The following is a 20,515-nucleotide window of genomic DNA, read 5'->3' as shown; positions in this document are numbered from 1 at the left end:
CTGGCAACTTTGCTGGAACGGAGAAGGGAAGATAGCTGCAGGAGCTCCAAGCAGGAAGTAAAAGGGGGCTCCGAGTGACGCGGCTGTGGGAAGGGTAGGGCAGCTACGTTCCCTTCTCCGTTCCAGCAAAGTTGCCAGCCAACTGCTCCGACGGCGCGAGAGAGGAACAGACGATGCGAAGGTGGGGGGGGGATTCCTGCTTCATGAGTCCCCCCCCCCACCTTCGCATCGTCTGTTCCTCTCTCGCGCCGTCGGAGCAGTTGGCTGGCAACTTTGCTGGAACGGAGAAGGGAACGTAGCTGCAAGGCGCCGACACGAGCTCCAAGCAGGAAGTAAAAGGGGGCTCCGCGGCTGTGGGAAGGGTAGGGCAGCTGCCGGGCTCCCGCGGTGCGCCCTCTTGTGGTCACCCGGCGCCCTCTTGTGGTCACCCGAGTATAAGCCGAGGTCGGGTTTTTCAGCCCATTTTGGGGGCTGAAAAACTCGGCTTATACTCGAGTATATACGGTACTTGCTAAATTCCACAGTGGAATCAAACTGAATAGTTAAGAGCTTAATTTGAGAAATTTGCAGAAATCAAAGGAAACTTTGTCCTTTACATCAGTGTTTTTCAACCAGTGTGCCACGGCATACTAGAGACATGGTCGGGTGTGCTGTGGGGAAATTAAACATGGCCCCCCAAACTATGGCCCGTGTGCCGGATATGGCCCGTGGAGGCCATTTATCCGGCCAGCCGCCTCCATCCATACATCAACATTCCCCTCACAATCCCTCCAGCTATCAGCGACAGGAAGAGTGGAGGCAGAGGGAACTCTCACTGACCAATCACCTTCTAGGATTCATCCCGACCACCAGCGATGAAGCAATAGCAGGCCTCCTCTCATCCACACCCAGCTCAGGCTGCTGCGCACTTGTCATTGTGTGGCCGCGGTGAGTAGTTGAAGCTGCTACTCCTCCCCGTGGTCCCGATTTCTAATCCTGGTCAGGACTGGAGGTAAATGTTGCCACCACTAGATGAAGCTTCAGCCCAGGTTTCACGCTAAATGAGTATAAATACATTTAGAAACTATATTATTCACTCTATGTATAATACAGTATGTACTGTGTTAGAGTGCCATTTTGTGTCATTTTGGTTGGTGGTGTAAATGTAAATGTAAAAAATGTGCCGCAGCTCAAAAAAGGTTGAAAATCACTGCTTTAGATGATAAAACAAGCAAAGATCTACTAGAGAAAGGGGGTGGAAAGGGATTATACATGAAAGATAATGTCTGTTGGTATAGCAAGCAAAGTAATAGCCAAAGGTCCAACAGACATCGATTTATATATTTCAGTACCAAAAATGATAATGCTAAAGAATGGTCAGGCTATTGTCCTTATCTAACAGCCATTTGAAATAATGCTGAAGATTTTGCAATGTAGATTTCAACAGTACATGGGGGAAAAAACTAACATACAAACTGAATTTGGAAGAGATGGGTCAATTGAAGGTACTATTAATATACAAAAGACAATGAAAAAGGCAAGGGAGTTCAAAAGGATGTCTATTTTTGCTTTATTGATTACACTGGCATTTTTGCATATAAAAACAGATGGGTTTTTGTCTTCTAGCATCTAAATCCTAATAAGGTGAAAAACAATAGGGAGAGACCCCGGTGAAGGGAAAGAGAAATATAGGGTGAATATGCTTGCTGGCTGGCTTATTATTTTTTCCTTTATTTTTATAAATAGCTCAAGATGGCAGACATACTTAATGCTTCTCCCTCCTCCTGTTTTTCCAATAACAACAATCTGTGAAGTAGTTTGGGCTGGGAGAGACTCCAGCCAGCTTTCATGGATAAGACCCAACTAGAACTCACCCTCTGCTGGTTTGTAGCCTGGTATCTTAATGATTAAATGGAACTGGCTCTAAATGTTACCAGCTTAACATCATCAGCCAGGAGTCCACTTGCATCTGGATAGGATTGATGACCTCATGGAGTCATCATGCAATCAGTGATGGGCAGAAAATCGTGAGGGGGTTCGACTTGACACCCACCCACCCCACTCTTAGTATCTACAAATTGTGGATGGCCTTCAAAGATATGGGTAGACCTGCCTATTTCTTTGATGACAAAATAGCAACAGTTAAGGTAGAAGATGAACTAAGTAGTTCAAAATTGGGAAAGGAAAATACAAAGGTTATATATTTTTACCTTTTTTATTAAATTTATGTCTGGACTTTATCAAAAGAAATGGTGGATTAGAATAGAAACTAGAACTAAAATTGCAGGCAGAATTACCACTGATCCTAGATATGCTGATGAAAGCAAGGGAGACATAAAGAATCTCCTCAAGATTTAAATTGAAGCATGGAAAAGGTGGTTTGCTGTTTCTTGTTAAAAACTAAACAGGCAGTGTAATGCAAATAGATAGAGAATAATTTGAATAATTACGTGTTTTTATTTTCTTTGGCTCAAAAATTCACAGGGATGGTGAATTGGGAGAAAGATAGTGATAATGTGAAAATATTTATTGACCCCTCGCATCCTGGATATAAGCTGTTTCAAATCCTAGGCAACTAGATACAAGAACAGTTTTTCCCCAAGTGCCATCACTCTGCTAAACAAATAATTCTCTCAACACTTTCAAACTATTTACTAGGTCTGCACTATTACTACTAGTTTTTCTCATCATTCCTCTCACCCATCTCCTCCCACTTATGACTGTATGGCTGTACTTTGTTTCTTGTATTCTTCAGATTTTTTATTAATATTGATTGTTTACTGATTGCTTATTTGACCCCATGACAATCATTAAGTGTTGTACCTTATGATTCTTGACAAATGTATATTTTCTTTTATCTACAATGAGAGCATATGCACCAAAGACAAATTCCTTGTGTGTTTAATCACATTTGGCCAATAAAGAATTCTATTCTATTCTACTCTACAAATCTAAATAAAACATTAAGACGCAGAAACAACATTCTTCCAATTGTGAAGGCTATAGTTTTCCCAGCTGTAACTTATGACTGTAAAAGCTGGATCATTAGAAATTTTGAATGAAAGACATTGATTATTTGGAATTCTGCTGTTTAAAAAAAAATGTTGTGAGGGTCTTGGAACGTAAGGAAAATAATTATGAGATAAATTGTACTGCTGACAATGAGTGCTAATAATGAAGCTAAAATTTATTTTCAAAATCATTAGAGAAGATACTGAAGTTTGAAAGACAATTGAAAGATAAAGTAGCAGAGAGTGAGATGACTAAACTTAAACTGTAACAACTCCAGATACTGGCAGACAATCCTTGCAAAAGGATTTCCGCCAGTTCATGGGAACAGTGCAACTGAACGACAGCCTAAGCCAGTGATGGCGAACCTTTTTTTCCTCAGGTGCCAAAAGAGCGTGTGTGCTCATTATTGCGCATGCGCGAGTGCTCATACCCATAATTCAATACCTGGGGAGGGCAAAAACAGCTCCCTCCCCCGCGGCCCTCTGGAGGCTCGAAATGGCCTGTTTCCCAAGTTCTGGTGGGCTCATATTGTGCTGTCACCAGGCTCCAAAGGCTTCATTGGAACTGGGGGAGAGTAAAAATGCCCTCCCCCACCCCCTAGAGCAGAGGTCTTCAAACTTGGCAACTTTAAGACTTGGGGACTTCAATTCCCAGAATTCTCCAGTCAGCATAGCTGGCTGGAGAACTCTGGGAGTTGAAATTCACAAGTCGTAAAGTTGCCAAGTTTGGGGACCCCTGCCCTAGAGGCTGTCTGGAAGCCAAAAATCACACATGCATGTTAGAGCTGAGCTAGGGCAATGGCTCGTGTGCCAGCAGATATGGCTCCATGTGGCACCTGTGGCACCTGTGCTGTAGGTTCGCCATCACTGGCCTAAGCCTATTTCTCTTTTTCCTTGGTGCCTCTTCTCCTCTCTACTGCTGAAAATTGTGTGACAGTATTTCCTATTCTTTTGGAGAGAAAAAATATATAAAGTCATGCATGCCCTAAAAGAAAATTAATTGTAGTTTAAAATGAAATAAAAATCGTACATGCCATTCAAAAATCCAGGAAAAATGCAAGATCTCAATTCTTTTAAATTAGCATGGTCCTGGTCAGGTTGTATCATTATCCCATACAGGTCCTTTGACCCAAATTCATAGCTATAGGCAAATTCATTCCTTGGATACCAACCAGTTTCCCACAGCTATTCTACGTATTCGAGGCCCTTGGTTATAGAAGGAGATTCAAACAAAAGCATGATGAGCATTTTCAAACTAGTTGAACAACTATTATAAGGATATGCTGAATAATAAATAACTTGTTAAATAGCCTTTTGTTCTACAATGAATAGGCTTTAAAGTGTTGTGATCAAGTAGTGGAAGGATAACAATGATCTTTGAAGTAATATTAAGAAGAGATACTTCAGTTTTATGATTCAGATCAAAATCCTAGTCCTACATTAAGACAATCATGGCTTAGGTGCCAATTAAAACTGTTAATGCGCTAACAACCATAGCCCACATTAAGAACTTTACTCCTACGAGAGCCAGTTTGGAGTACTGTTTACGGCACCAATTAGAAATGGGGAGATCATGAGTTTTAGTCCCACTTTAGGCACAAAGGCAGTTGGAGAATCTTGGGACAATCCCTGTCCCTTAGTTCTTAGGAAGCAGGTATTTCACTTCTAGGAACTAACCACTTCCAAAATCTTGCTAAGAAAACAGCAGGGATTTGTCCAGGCAGTTGCCAAGAATCAACTAAAAGGCATTAAAAAAATCTACTATCAGAAAAACCTGGTTATTAAGGTCAACAGGCAACATCCTTTTCATGATATTCTCAGTGTCTGGGGCTCTTTTGTTGGATACAAGGCAAGTCTTTTCCAGTGTTACTCCCAAACCCTGAAATGTTCTCTCTTTGAAGTTGCTCCAACCCTCCACCCAAAATGATCCCAAAAAATTACTCTTCAGCCAAGACTTTTCTGTTTGATTTGGTTTAAGAATGACTCTTACCTCTTTTGTAAGACTTTTAATTGTTACTTTAAGAAAAGACAGAACATAATTTGTCAAAATAAATGTAATTTAACTCTCTGGCCTTGGAAAAGGCACCCGTAATTACAGTCTGCGTACTATTTCATGACAAATGTTTCATGCCCTTCAGCCCTCAGTTTATTGTAGCTCTTGACATCTCATCATTGGATAAAAGGGCTGGTTTTAAAAGGATGTTAAAAATGTAAGTAGAAGAGTGGGAGTTTCTAGGACTTTCTTCTGTCTTTTCCTCTGGCAAATGTCTGTAAAGCAGTGGTTCTCAACCTGGGGGTCGGGAGTTAGGACCCCTTTGGGGGTCAAACAACCATCTCACAGGGGTCACCTAAGACCATGGGAAAAGAGAAATTTTCCATGATGTTAGGAACCAAAGCTTCTATTCTGGTGCCTTGGAGCATTTTTACAATCTGATCAATAAGTTGTTTACAGTGGTGGTGTCCCTCTGACCCTCCTGCCAATCAGCTTAAAGCTCTGTTGGGAGAATAGGCGCTAGACTTATGGTTGGGGGTCACTACAACATGAGTAACTGGGTTAAGGGGTCATGGCATTAGAAACATTTAGAACCATTGCTCTAAAGCAGTGTTTTTCAACCGGTGTGCCGCGGCACACTAGTGTGCCGCGAGAAATGGTCAGGTGTGCTTCAGCCCTGGAGCTCCCACTTGCAGAAGCCCCCCCCCCCAGCTATTGCGTGCCGCCGCCGCCGCTATTGGCACCCTCCCGCGGGAGGCCGGCAAAGGTTGCTTTGAAAGTCGGCCCCCTCGCGCCCGTGGCTTCTCATCGCTAATAGCGGCTGCGGGCAATAGCTGGGGGAGGGGCGGCTTTTGCAAGTGGAAGCTCCAGGGCTGAGGTTTCCACTTGTGGCTGTCCCCGCCCGCCCGATCTGTCCTTCTCTCCGGCTCCTCCCACAGCGGTGGCTGCAGCGGCGCTGGCGATCCGGCCGCTAGCCGCTCCGAGCGCTGTGGGAACACCCACTCTTCTCACAGTCCCATCCCAGGCTGTCAGTAAAGGGGCTGCTTCCCATCCCCCTGCCAGCTTGCTCAGAACATTCAAACTAAGGAAAACCTTCGCCGGCCTCCACAGAGAAGAAAGGAAGAGAGAGAACGAGAGAGAGAGAGCAACAGAGAGAGAGAGAAAGAACAAGAGAGAGAAAGCATGAGAGAGAGAGAGAGAGAACAAGAGAGAGAGAAAGAAAATAAGATAGAACAAGAGAGCAACAGAGAGAGAGAGAACAAGAGAGAAAGCATGAGAGAGAGAGAAAGAAAATAAGAGAGAATGAGAGAGAGCAACAGAGAGAGAAAGAACAAGAGAGAGAAAGCATGAGAGAGAGAGAGAACAAGAGATAGAGAGAAAGAAAATAGAGAGAACGAGAGAGAGAGAAGGAAAGCAAGAGAGAAAAAGAGATAGCAAGAGAGAGAGAAAGCTAGAGCAGTGTTTCCCAACCTTGGCAACTTGAAGATATCTGGACTTCAACTCCCAGAATTCCCCAGCCAGCATTCACTGGCTGGGGAATTCTGGGAGTTGAAGTCCAAATATCTTCAAGTTGCGAAGGTTGGGAAACACTGAGCTAGAGAGACAGATAGGGAGAGGAAAGGAGAGAGAGAGAAATGAGAACAAAAAGGGGAGAAAAAAGGAGAAATGAGAAAATGATTGAGGCAGAGAATGAGAGGAGAGAGAAACAAAAGAGAGAGATGTGATTCTTGAAGCATATGGTAAAAAGCACCCAAATAATAAGAACCCCCCCAGCCCACACCTGTTTTTGAAAAGAATAAAAGGGAAAAAAACCCCAGCCCTCAACTGGTTTTGGAAATGGTTCGAGTGTGTATACACACACACACATAAGGGGGGGGGAGAGAGACAGGGATGGAAAAAGAGGAGAAGTGAGAGGGAGAAGGAATGAGGGGAAAAGGGAGGAAGAGAGAGAAATGAGAAACATGAGAGAGAAAAGGGGGAAAGACAGGAGAAGTACCCAGAAATGAGACAGTGGTATAAATTTCAGGAGGGATGATTGATGATTGACTGTATTTATAAGGGGATGTTACATGGGATTGTATATATGAGGGGGTTATGTATGTATGTATGTATGTATGTATGTATGTACTGTATTGATTGATTGATTGATTGATTGATTGATTGATTGATTTGATTTGATTTGATTTGTGCCATTTTGGTTGGTGGTGTGCCCCAGGATTTTGTAAATGGAAAAAATGTGCCGCGGCTCAAAAAAGGTTGAAAATCACTGCTCTAAAGGATAGGTCACTTTGGGACCATTCCCTGGTTTCTATAAAAATGGAATAGTTAATCTATATGTGGACTTTTATTGTTAATGAATAAGCACTATCCCCTTTAGCAAAAAGCAATTGATGTACCATAGTTTTGAAGTATTAGACGCACTTTTTTACTCCCCAAAAGAGGGTGAAAACGGGTGTATCTTATATGACTGTAGCCCCACCCAACCAAGGATTGTGGGCACATGCATGCATGCTAGCACACACACAAACACAAACACACAAACAAACACAAACACACACACACACCCTTTTGACACATGAACCAAAAAAAGGTTCGCCATCACTGCTCTAGACTCACTAGTAGTAGTTGGAAGAAGAAGTTCTCTATAAATTATTCCCTCTGGCTTCTAAGGTTGCCTAGAGCCATGGTTCAGATAGGAAACACTAAAATGCAAATGTGAAAATCACATTAGGTGCAACCATGTTATGGTTCAGTGCAGCCTGAAACCTGCTCTTAGTTTAATACTGTGGGTTTATTTATTATTTTGACAGTTACTTTTTTTTTTAAATCGCCCATTTTCCCTTTATTTATTTTATTACATTTATATGTGCCCAACTCCCAAAGAACTCTCATACTTAATACATAGATGTACTTTGGTTCTCATATTGGTTAAGGCATCAGACTGGAAACCATGAGCCTGAGTTGTAATCTCACTTCAGGCATGAAGCCAGCTGGATGATCTTGTGTAGTCAGGAAACTTACAAGGATTTGTCCAGGCAGTCATCAGGAGTCAAGCCTGATTTGAAGGAAGGAAGGTAGGTAGGTAGGTAGGTAGATAGATAGTCTTTTTTTAATGCCGAGCTGCATCTATGTAGCATGATACCATAGCCTCCTCCTGCCTTTTAAAACATTTTCACTGTTTAATTTAATTCTGTTTTTACTCTGTTTTTTGATTCTGTATTTTGACTCTTCTCTTTTTTTATGTGATTGTATAGTTTTATTTTGAAACTGCCCAGTATCACAGAGATGAAATGGGCAGTACAGAAATTAGGTAGGTAGGCAGGCAGGAAAGCAGACAGACAGACAGATCGATATAGATCAGAACAGAGAACAGAGCACTGCCTCCTTGATTAAACATTCACCCACAAAGTATAGTTCAATTAAAAATCATGCTATTAGGAGGCAGTTGTCTCCATACTAGTTACACTCAAAAAGACCATAGACTTCATAATTGTGGGCCAAGAGATCACGTGGCTACATAATTCTTTGTTTAAATAACAAAGCTTGGTTGGTTTTATGTTTATAGCAAAGGATATTTTGAGATCAGCATTCAGTTTCATTTTAGCAGCCGGTCACATCGGCACCGTACACAAATGCTGTCTCAGAGGCTATCCATTGCTGGTACAGTTTTGCAAAATGAAGAGCAGTTTGACCAGATGGATGCAGTCTATACCTTGAGGTTTTGTTTCTTTCCCCCTCCCCATCTGTGAGAAATTACAGCAGAGTTTTGTGATAGTTCTTCCTTTCCCTATCTCTGCAAGTCTCTTATTATGCAGTTTTTAGACACAGCTGCTGCACCAGCTGTTCCTCCTACAGTCACAAAAGATGTCATTTTTTGGGGGGGGAGGGAGGTAACCCCCGTGGCAAGTTGCTCAGAAGCCCCCAGTGGAATTAAAAAGTTTTAATTATGAATTCACAGTATACATTTATTCAGGGTTAATGAGTCTGCTTAACTATGTCCAGAATAAGCAGACAAGCAAGGCCAGTGCTATTCCTTCCAGGACAGCAGGGGTTCAATCTTTTCTTCAGCATCATTCTGTCAATTTCAAAGGTGATGGTAAAAAAATAACCCAGAGCTGTACTTGGAAGTCTTGGAGAGATTTATCCAAAGCAGAATGGGATCTTTTAAATTCCACCAAGTCATTCCAAAGCTTCATAAATGATATTAATTTTTTTTAAAAAGGAAAATAGTGTGCTCCCAGTGAATATATTTATTTTCAGAAATTAATAAAAGGAAAATGGCAAGAGAAAGAGTATGTAGTCTGGGATTTAACAAGACTAGCTATCAATCCCATAATATTTTCAATCAGTGTACAGGATGGAAGGCAAGCAGGACATTTATGATCTCCTAAGCAGGAAGATTAAAAAGAGTTGTGTAGAAAATTTGACATATATTTCTTCCTTGTTTGCCAGTACACAAACCAATTTCTTTTCCTTGCTTAATACCCTCTATGTTTATTCACTATTTTATGTGTGAATTAAATGTTTTCATCTGGCCAATTTTTGTTATATGGTAGTTCAATATAGATATTGAAACTTATTTTTAGATCACATTCACTCCCCCATTCAAAATTTGACCTAATTGTATAAATGTAATACATTTAAGAATTGTGATTACAGTAATTGTTTTGCTCTGTGTTTTACTAGATTCTGCACCACACTATAGAAAATACCGATCTGTGTTTTGAAAGCATTATTTGAGTTTCCTTCATTTATAGAAAACTAAGAATTTTATTATAGTGTAGTACATTGCATACACATGCAAGATTTAGAATCCACAAACAACATGTTAATAAAACCATAAAATGACTTCGATGACACAGGGCCAAAAGCAACAATTTAAAAGCCTGAAGTTGCTTTTCATTTGTTGTAGTTCCTAAATCCTGTTTTTCCCCAAGCTCTTTGTCAATTCATTGCTCTTGAAATAACTAAAAGAAGAGTCAGTGCCTTTCATCTCAAATGTACAGAATTTTAATTGTAATCTTTATTTTGAAGCCTTGTATATTTAAAGAATATAAAAAGAATATGTACATTGTGTGCATAACACAAGAATGTTTTATAAAGGAGAGCATCTTTAATTGACAAATAGCCTTGGGGAATTACAGTGTTAAGCAAGCAGTGGCAGAACTGTTTAAGGTTTCCTTCTGGTATTAGTATTACACAAATTCTTCTAAGTGAACAACAAAATATTTCTTGCCATGGGGATAAAGTCAGAGAAATTATTTTAAATAGGCATACATAATTGTTCATAGTGGTATCACCACACAATAATATCTTCCTCCAACGAAGAAACAAAACAAAGGAGATGTATCAGAAAACGCTATGTAATTGCTCAATTTGGCCTTTACATATAAGAAATTATTTTTTAAAAATGATTTTTATTGAAAATTTTAAAAAAGCCAAAGTTTATGAGGTATACAAAAACAATAAAAAAAGAAAACAATATATAGAAAACCAAAAAGAGAAAAAAGAGAGAACAAAAAAAGCACAAACATATATACATATATAACTGCAACATCTTACAACTCTGCTGTTCTGTCTGGGTCCCCCCAGATGCCAACACCAACCAAAAAGAGTATCCAGACACACTGGTAAAAAGCAAAGGCAGTTTATATACTGGAAAGCAAACACAGGTAACAAAAACTGTTCTTACAGACAGGAACATGATGAAGCTTCACAGAGGTTTCACGAAGGCCAGGCAATAAAACAGGATTCTTGCTGGCAAAAACAACACTGGAGATAATAAAACCCACGCCTTCCCCAAGTCTTTCAGCCTTCTAGGCCACAAGCCAAGATCAGAGACGCCAAGAATCGAAGCAAGGTCACAGGACTCCCAGTTGATAACTCTCCACAAGACTGTAAGGGCGGGCCTGCCTTTTCAACCCTGCTGAGGAGAACCACACCCAAACCCAGCTGTTGCAAATTCAGGGATGGAAATATCTTTCTAATTGGCCCCTTCTTTGAGCTGCACGTCTCTGCCTCATGTCTATTATAGCCTGTGCGTCTTCATCCAATGAATCCAGGCTACTAGCTGGGAAGAGGCCCGCCCCCCGGGGGTCTCAGGCTGCTCTCCCTCCTCCTCTTCCTGATGTTCCTCTCCCCCGTCTGCCTGGTCCTCCCCCTCCTGGTCACTGTCCTCCTCCTCTGGGCATGGATCCAGCAGAGCTCCAGCCAGTCCCTGAGGAGCCTCAGGCTGAATCACAACACTCTGCATACCTAAGTCAGAAAGAAAAGCATCTCAATTCTATCGTGTCTTCCTTTCATACATCAATACTTATTGTCTATTTTATGCAGCTATACATATCATTTTCTTTTTATACTTCAAAAAACTAACATCTCGTTCATAATAGTAATAATAATAGTAGTAATATATCCCCAAAACGGTGTCGGGAGGGGATTATAATTCTTCCCTTCATTTCTTATTGCTCAGGCTTTTATCCAATATATTACCATTGTCTATAAGTTCTCATTTGGATTACTTCTATACTAATTATAAGTCACATTAAGAAATTCTATAGAGATCAAGGGCTGTTACTTTAATGGAAAATGCATGTATTCCACACAGCTCTAATATGTAAAGCACACACTATGTTTTCTACCATTCCGGTAGCAGGCCATCACTGTAATGGAGCCTGCTCATTCCCTTTATAACACGAGGATTCATAGAAGTAAATCTCATACCTTGAACATGATCACTCTCTTTCGCCCACTCATTTGCTAATCAAATGTGTGGCTCTTTAAGTGCATGTGAGGTAACTTGAAATGTAAGACCATGGGGAAACCCAGTAATGGAATATGCCACCAACTTAAGACCATCCAAGGCTTCCCCCGACCCACTGAAATACCGAATTTCCAGACCATAAGATGCACTCCCCCCCCCAAAAAAGGTGGGTAGAAATGTCTGCATCTTATAAACGGCCCTGTTTTTGCCATCCCAAAACACCCTGTTGTTCTGTCTGGGTCCCTCCAGAAGTCAACACCAACCAAAAAGAGAATCCAGACACACTAGTAAAAAGCAAAGGCAGTTTGTATAATTCAAAGCAAACACAGGTAACAGAAACTGTTCTTACAGACAGGAACACGCTGGAACTTCACAGAGGTTTCACGAAGGCCATGAAAGAAAACAGGATTCTTGCTGTCAAAAACAACGCTGGAGATAACAAAACCCACGCCTCCCCCAAGTCTTCCAGACTTCTAGGCCACAAGCCAAGATCAGAGATGCCGAGAAGCGAAGCAGGGTCACAGAACTTCCAGTTGATAACTCTCCACAAGGATGCAAGGGCGGGCCTGCCTTTTAAACCCTGCTGAGGGGAACCACACCCAAACCCAGCTGTGGCCAATTCAGTGATGCAAATACCTTTCTAATTGGTCCCGTCTCTGAGCTGCACGTCGCTGTCTCATGTCAATTATAGTCTGTGTGTCTTCATCCAATGAGTCCAGGCTACTAGCTGGGGAGAGCCCCCCCCCCCGGGGCTCTCAGGCTGCTCTACCTCCTCCTCTTCCTGACTTTCCCCTCCCCCATCTGCCTGGTCCTCCCCCTCCTGTTCACTGTCCTCCTCCTCTGGGCATGGATCCAGCAGAGATGCAGCCGGTCCCTGAGGAGCCGCAGGCTGAATCACAACACCTGTGCATGTCCCATTTTTGCCAAAAATAGGCCTGTTTTGTGTAGAAACATGATGTGTGAAAGGTTTGGGAGGCTGAAGAGTGCTCCTGGGGGTTGGGGAGGGCAAAAATGGAATTCGGGGGTTCAGGAGACCAAAAATGGACCAGTTGTTGGCAAATATGGGACCGTTTTTGATGAAAACAGAATATGCAGAGGGTTTGGGAGGCCTGCAGAGTGCTCTTGGGAGCTGGAGAGGGCAAAAACGACATGCGGAGGCCAAAACCTTTTTTTCCCTTCAAAATCTGGGTGCATCTTATAGTCCAGTGCATCTCATCATCTGAAAAAAATACAGTACTCCCCACAACCTGCCACACTAGTTCACATACTGTGTGTCAGATCTGTGATTTTGCCATTCAGTTATTTAGTTATTTGGGTGGTAATGGACCTATTCTCCAAACAGGTCCTCTTTATCCCCTGTCCAAAAATCCCAACAGCTAAGGCACTGGCAAAATCATTCCTGTTACACATTTATCGCCTCCATAGAGCTCTATAGAGCTCCCCAAAGGATAATTTCTGATCAGGGAGTCCAATTCACTTCAAAATTCTGGAGGGCATTCCTGAGCCTGTTAGGCACGACCCAAGGTTTAAGTTCCTCCGACCACACCCAGACAAATGGTGGTGCTAGAACAATACTTAAGATGCTTTATAAACTACCAACAGGAAAATTGGACAAACCTTTTACCTTCAAATTTCCAGGTTCTATCATATCTCATGACCTAAAATGGTCACCTAACATAAAAAATGTCATTAAAAAAGAACAACAGTTATTTCTGCACCAACTCAGGAAGCTCAAACTGCCCAAGAAGCTGCTGATACAGTTCTACAGAGGAAACATTCAGTCTGTCATCTGCACCTCTACAACTGTCTGGTTTGGTTCTGCAACCCAAGAAAACACACTCAGACTTCAGAGGATAATCAGAACTGCAGAAGAAAACAATTACTGCCAACCCGCCTTCCATTCTTTTCAGAGAGGGGCGACATACAATTCTAATAAATTATTATTAAATTATTATTATTGGGGACCTGTATACCGCATGAGTCAAAAAGAGGGCTATGAAAATATTTACTGATCCCTCGCATCCTGGACACAAATTGCTTCAACTCCTACCCTCAAAACGATATTATAGAGCACTGCACACCAAGACAACTAGACACAACAACATTTTCTTCCCAAAAGCCATCACTCAAAGGAATAATTCACTCACCATTGTCAAACTATTCACTAAGGCTGCATTTCTATTACTATTATTATTACTATTACCATTGTTCCTATCCCACATTTCCTCCTACGTATGACTGAAATTTGTTGCTTGTATCCTTACGATTTATATCTACGAGGGTTTCTACGAGACCGCCTTCTGCCGCACGAATCCCAGCGACCGGTTAGGTCCCACAGAGTTGGTCTCCTCCGGGTCCCGTCAACTAAACAATGTCGTTTGGCAGGACCCAGAGGAAGAGCCTTCTCTGTGGCGGCTCCGACCCTCTGGAATCAGCTCCCTCCAGAGATTAGAACTGCCCCCACCCTCCTTGCCTTTCGTAAACTCCTTAAAACCCACCTCTGTCGTCAAGCGTGGGGGAACTGAAACATCTCCCCCTGCCTATGTAGTTTTCTGTGTATGATATGACTGTATGTATGTTTTTATATATTGGGGTTTCTTGTTTTTTAGACTTTTTAAATGTATTATTGTTATTTTAGAGTTTAACTATTAGATTTGTCATTATATATTGCTTTTATCATTGCTGTGAGCCACCCCGAGTCTACAAATAGGGGCGGCATACAAATCTAATAAATAATAATAATAATAATAAAAATAATAATAATATTAATATGGTTTCCTGATTGCTTATTTGTACCCTTTTTGCCCTCTCCAGGCTCCAAGGAAGCCTCTGGAATCTGGGGAGGGTGAAAAACGTGCCTACTGGGCCCACCAGAAATTGGGAAATGGGCCGTTTCTGGTCTGCAGAGGGCCTCCGGAAGGGCAGGGGAGGCTGTTTTCGTCTTCCCCAGGCATTGGATTATAGCTATGAGTACTCATGCATGTGCAATAGCATGCGCACATATGCTTTTGGCACCTGAGGAAAAAAAGGTTCACCATCACTGGCTTAGTCTGTAAGCTAGATTCATGTCAAGCAGATAGACTGAGGCTGGTTTTGAAGGAAAATTGGCGCCAATCTGCATTAACAAAACTTACCATGTTTTCTTTGTATTTTTGTATTTATCTTTGCATTCTGGATGTTATTGTGGTAGAAGATAAAGGGTATAAAATTATATATTAAAGCTAATTTAATTGACAGCTTCAGTCATTTTGAATGAAAGTAGGCAACATGGTTAGTGTGTGTGGCTGTACTGCAAGCATAGTTGTAGGCAGGACAGCTGCTTCTAATGTAGACATTCAACTGCTCTTTATACCATTTTAATGAAAGCAGCAGATGCTAAATTACAACTGATGTTCATATTACAAAAGTATACAATAAGGATCTTGTTCAAGTGTCTTGAATTTGAAAAGTTTAAGGTACTATGGAATTTTTATATTCCATCCCAAAAATTCAATTTAAAAAAATGAATCTAATCTTTTTGAAATATTCTTTTCCGCTCAACTTTACTTTTTAGTTTTCCACATTTGTAAATTTCTATATTTAATGTGGGGAAGAGTTATTTTTTAATGTTTCTTACATTAATCTGTAAACTGTAGGTTATTCATTCTATAAAAGGACAATGAAAATGCATGAACTGCACAGAATGCAAGTTAAACATCCTGACTAGGTGGCATAGTGGCTAAATCAATGAGCTTGTCGGTCAGAAAGGTCGACAGTTCAAATCCCCAGTATAGGTCTCCTGCATGAGCAAGGGGGTTGGACTAGATGACCTCCAAGGTACCTTCCAACTCTGTTACTGTTCCAGCAAATAATTTATACACACCATTCTGATATCAAACAAAGGTGTCTATTTATTGCATGGTATGTATGTGTGTATGTTTGGTTTTATTATAGGGGTTTTTAGTTGTTTTTTTATTATTGGATTGTACATGTTGTGTTTATTATTGTTGTTAGCCACCCCGAGTCTGCGGAGAGGGGCGGCATACAAATCCAATAAATTATTATTATTAAAATTATTATTATTATTGTTCTATTACACTGATTAAACGTACATTAAGTCTTTCTTCTTAAGCAATCTGAGCAAGTCATTAGTGGGTTTACATATTGCATTAGATCAGCATTTCTTAATCTGAAACTTTAAGATGTAAGTACTCCTTGACTTACAATAATTCAATTAACAACCATTTGAAGTTACAACAGCTTATAACCAGTCCTCACCCTAATGATTGTTGCAGCATCCTCATAGTCACATGATCAAAATTCAGGCGCTTGGCAACTGGCATGTATTTATAACAGTTGCATTGTCTGTGGAGTCCCATGATCTCTGTTTACGACCTTCTCAGTTGACAAATAAAGTCAGGGGGGGGGGGAAGCTGGATTTCCTTAACGGCAGTGTGATTCACTTAACAACTGCAGTGACTCCCTTAATGGTGGCAAAAAAAGATTATAAGATTTGTGCGGCCGGTGACTTATCCCCGGCCCGGATTTGCCGCAGGGCCAGGGAGACACGGCCCTCGGCGTAGTCGCCATTTTGAAGGCCAGGATCTCATGAGATTTTGCGAGATTCTGGCCATCTTTGGTCATTGGCCCTGGCCGATGACGTCGTTGGGGGGGCGGAGCCTGCCAGCCCTATAAAAGAGGCTGCGTAAGCTTGGGGCCTCCTTTTCGCCCCGACGACGAGCAGGCAAACACCTGCCCGCCCTCCCTATCTTTCAGTGTGCAACTATGGGTCGCCCTTAGGGGGCCGAATAGGAATTTTTGGCAGTCTCGGTACTTTCTGCGGCCGTTTTTCCGCCTATTCCACACTGTGGTGACGGATGGATGGTTAGAGGGTGCTTCGCTCCCCGATTAGTCTAATTGGCTTACCTTTGGTCATTTGGGTTGGCAGGTTAGGGGCGGAAATTGGGTAGTGTTTAGCAACTGCGTGTTCTCCGTTGGGCATCTTTGGGGATGATTGGCAGGTTCTCTCCAAGGGCTCATGGTGCCTTTAGTTCGATCTGAGCAATTGGGGGGAACCTGCCTTTGGGTCTCGCTCATTTCTATCCCCTTGCAGGGGTTAGACGCCTCCCACATGCAGGTGCATGGCTACGCCCATAAGTTGCCCCGGAAGTTTTTCTGACGTCATTCTCCACCCCGGAAGTAATTGTTTGACCCTGCGGGTCCTTGTTAGGTTTAATTAAATTTATGCTAATTTAATTAATAAATTATGATAATTTAATTAATAAAAATGACCCAGTTTTAAATCCAGCTCTGTGTCCGTGTCGTTACTCCGCCTCTGCTGCAATGAGTGTCACTCGCTTAACAACTGACTTGCTTGCTTGCTTTATTTACTTACTGTATTTTTCGGAGTTTAAGACGCACCTTAATTTTTGGGGAAGAAAAAAGGGAAAAAATAATTTGCCTACCAGGTATTCATCTGGCTAGTCCTTAGTCTGGTCAGCTTCAACAGGTTAGTTTGCTGGTTTTGAGCACACATGCTTGCTTTCTATCCCCTGGTTGGGGATAAAAAGCAGTTTCTTAGACACTTCACTTTTGTCTCTCTTCAGAGAGAAAACCAGCTCGTTGGGGCTGAAAAATTAACAAAGCAGGGAAGATCACTTCACTGGTTTTAGGCCTGAGAAAAAGCTTCCAAAGCCCAGCTGATTGTTGGAGGGAGCAGTTGTGAAAAAAAGGGCAAAGGGAAGATGCTTAGCTAGCAAAGCACTGAAGATTGCTTCACTTGTTAGCACCTCATTCGGGCTGAAAAAAAAGCTTAGTAAAAGCTACATTCAGAGTATTAGGACATACTCAAGTTTTCAGCCTCTTGGGGGGGGGGTGTTGTTAAGATGCGTCTTCTACTCCGAAAAATCCAGTATTTATTAAACTTCTGTGTTGCCCATCTTGCTTAGAGACAAATCTAGGTGGTTTACAATCAATTTGCAAAAATTCTCTTCCCAATTATGTTTTTAAGTCAAGGACCATCTGTATAGAATCCCTAAGCCAGCCATACAGTAAAATCTACACATCTTAAAGTTGCCAAGCATGCGCTATGTTGATAAACCACAGTGGCCATATTCATACATTGCACTGAAACAAAATCAAACAAACCAGATTTTATGTGGCTTGATGTATGAATATAACATAAAATGTTTTTAAATATTCATTTCAATAAAACTAGGATTTCTCCCCCCCACCAAAAAATACAATTAATTATCAAGATGGGCTTTGACTGCATGAACTCAGCGAGCCTACTGAATGATGTTACATTCCTCTATTGGTATGTAGTGCCCATGGCATTATCTCAGTCTGAATCATTTAGATGACCCACACAGCTATAAAATGTTTGGTTTGAGAGAAAAAGAGTTCAGTCAGGACTCATAATCAGTATCTTTTTACAGCCAAGATTATTTTTTTAAACGCACTTGCTGAACAAAATATGATAGAAACATAGAAACATAGAAGACTGACAGCAGAAAAAGACCTCATGGTTCATCTAGTCTGCCCTTATATTTTATCTTACAATGGATATATGTTTATCCCAGGCATGTTTAAATTCAGTCACTGTGGATTTACCAACCACGTCTGCTGGAAGTTTGTTCTCCAGACTATACAGATTGAGTTCATGAAGTCTTTCCTGATACGTTTTATGCTTAAGACCTTCCACCATTCTTGTAGCCCGTCTTTGGACCCGTTCAATTTTGTCAATATCTTTTTGTAGGTGAGGTCTCCAGAACTGAACACAGTACTCCAAATGTGGTCTCACCAGCGCTCTATATTATCAGTCTAGTTTTATTGCAAGAGAGGAAGAGAATAACTAGGGAACACCCTGGATATCCCGCACACTTGAAGAAGATAATCTGTTTTGTGAACTATTTAAGGATAGGTAATTATAGGTAGTCCTCGACTTAGAATAGTCAGTTAATGACCAATAAATGTGATGCATGATGTGACTGAATTGGTTGACTGATTTTAACATATTGGGGTTTTAGCTGTGGTTTTTTAACTTATTAGATTTGTTTTTGTACGCTTTGTTTTACATTGTATCCTGTGAGCTGCCCTGAGTTTTTGGAGAAGGGCTGCATACAAATCTAATTAATTAATAATGACCATTCGAGGTTGCAACAGCACTGGAAAAAGCAACTTATGACCATTTTTCACACGTATTGCAGCATCCTCATGGTCACCTGAGTCACATTCAGATACTCGATAACTGCCTCACATTTATGATGGTTGCAGTGTCCTGGGGTCATTGCCCCTTTGCAACCTTCTGACAAGCAAAGTCAATAGCGAAACCAGATTCACTTAACCACCATGTTACTAAGTTAAGAACTGCAGTGATTCACTTAACAAAAGTTGTAAAATGGGGCAAAACTCATTTATCAGCTAGCAACTTAACTTTTGGGCTCAATTGTGGTCATAAATTAAGGACTACCTGTACTGCATAGCCATTTAATATTTCTAACATACAAAAATATGATTGGCTTACTACAGCCTGAAAAAGCCTATATTCAAAATTATAATTTTAAAAATAATTTGTATCTACATAGAACAAAAAACAGAATAGAGACTTTTCCAGTGAATGGGGAAAATTTATTATAAAAAACATGTAGCTATTTTCCAAAATGGCTAAATTCAAGAATACATATAAAATGGCCATTTGCTGTTGCCAATATGAAATACATTTTTTAAAAATCTGAAGAGGAACTTTCATGATACCCACAGTACAGTTCCTATATTAACAAAATAGTACTTATACATTCTTTGTACTGTTAAATGATTTATTCCATTAGTTATTACTGTGTGAGAGACTGTACCTACAATATCAATTAAGATCCACAAACATGTCGGGGAGCTTACGTTAAGGAGTGTTTATAAATAATTAAGTGTAAACATTGATAGGGGGAAGACCTTATTGTGAACTACCTTTGAATTATGTAGGACATTATACTTTTCCTATTCCAATTAGGATAATGACCTATTCCAGCCTAGCTCATTTTCTATTTTATTTTTTTAAAGCTGCCTCTACAGCATTCCTAGATCTATTTCATTAAGTTTAAATAACATAAATAATTCACTCAATTTATATAGTATCAATATAGCACAGATACTTTTTTGAAACAGGTCTAATAAAATCATGACATATTAAGTAAAGATGGATGTTTTCTCAGATCAGAAATCCAGATTTCCTGTTAAAATGTTCTCAATGTAAAACCTTTGCTGAACTGCTTGTAACACAATTCGCATATGCATCTGTTTTGATCTTCGGGGCTGGGATAGTTGGTACTTGGTTAATTCTGATGGGACAGGCTGCCTGGGAGCTGGATTTCCAAACGGTCGCCTTATTCTTTTTGTGTTTCTTTCTTATTAGCATGAAAACCCAACAGAATACTTAGCTTGCTAAACAATACAATTTGAAAGAGTGAGGAATGGAAGTTATGTATCCAAGAGTCTTTGGACCGACCCATTACTTCTAGTTCACTTCCCTAGTACACACCAGCATTGTTCAGTCACATTAGTGGCAGAAGGGATTCGACCTCATCTGTAAGCTATAGAAACAGTAGTGATCACATATGATTTGCTTTACAGTCCGGTGCTTTGTGTGAGTTCAGACAGGGTCTTAAACAATATGCTTTTTTTTTTTTTTTAAAGCACAGTATTACTATTTGATGACCCTAGCCTAAAAGAAGCACAGAAAGAAAAATCTAAAATCTATTTGAAGTACTTGTTAAAAATATGCTGATCTTTCAACTTTTA

The 20,515-nt window shown here is 40.8% G+C and overlaps 1 protein-coding gene across 1 annotated transcript in view; it reads left to right on the top strand.

Moving 5' to 3' along the window:
- ZNF341 (zinc finger protein 341) overlaps nucleotides 1-20,515 on the top strand; it is a 75,998-nt gene that overhangs the window by 4,938 nt on the left and 50,545 nt on the right. The window lies entirely within an intron of this gene.

This window comes from Erythrolamprus reginae, chromosome 3 (assembly GCF_031021105.1).
Source record: "Erythrolamprus reginae isolate rEryReg1 chromosome 3, rEryReg1.hap1, whole genome shotgun sequence".
NCBI lineage: Eukaryota > Metazoa > Chordata > Lepidosauria > Squamata > Dipsadidae > Erythrolamprus > Erythrolamprus reginae.
The sequence above is the reverse complement of the archived record's forward strand: the minus strand, read 5'-3'. Positions and strand labels throughout refer to the sequence as shown.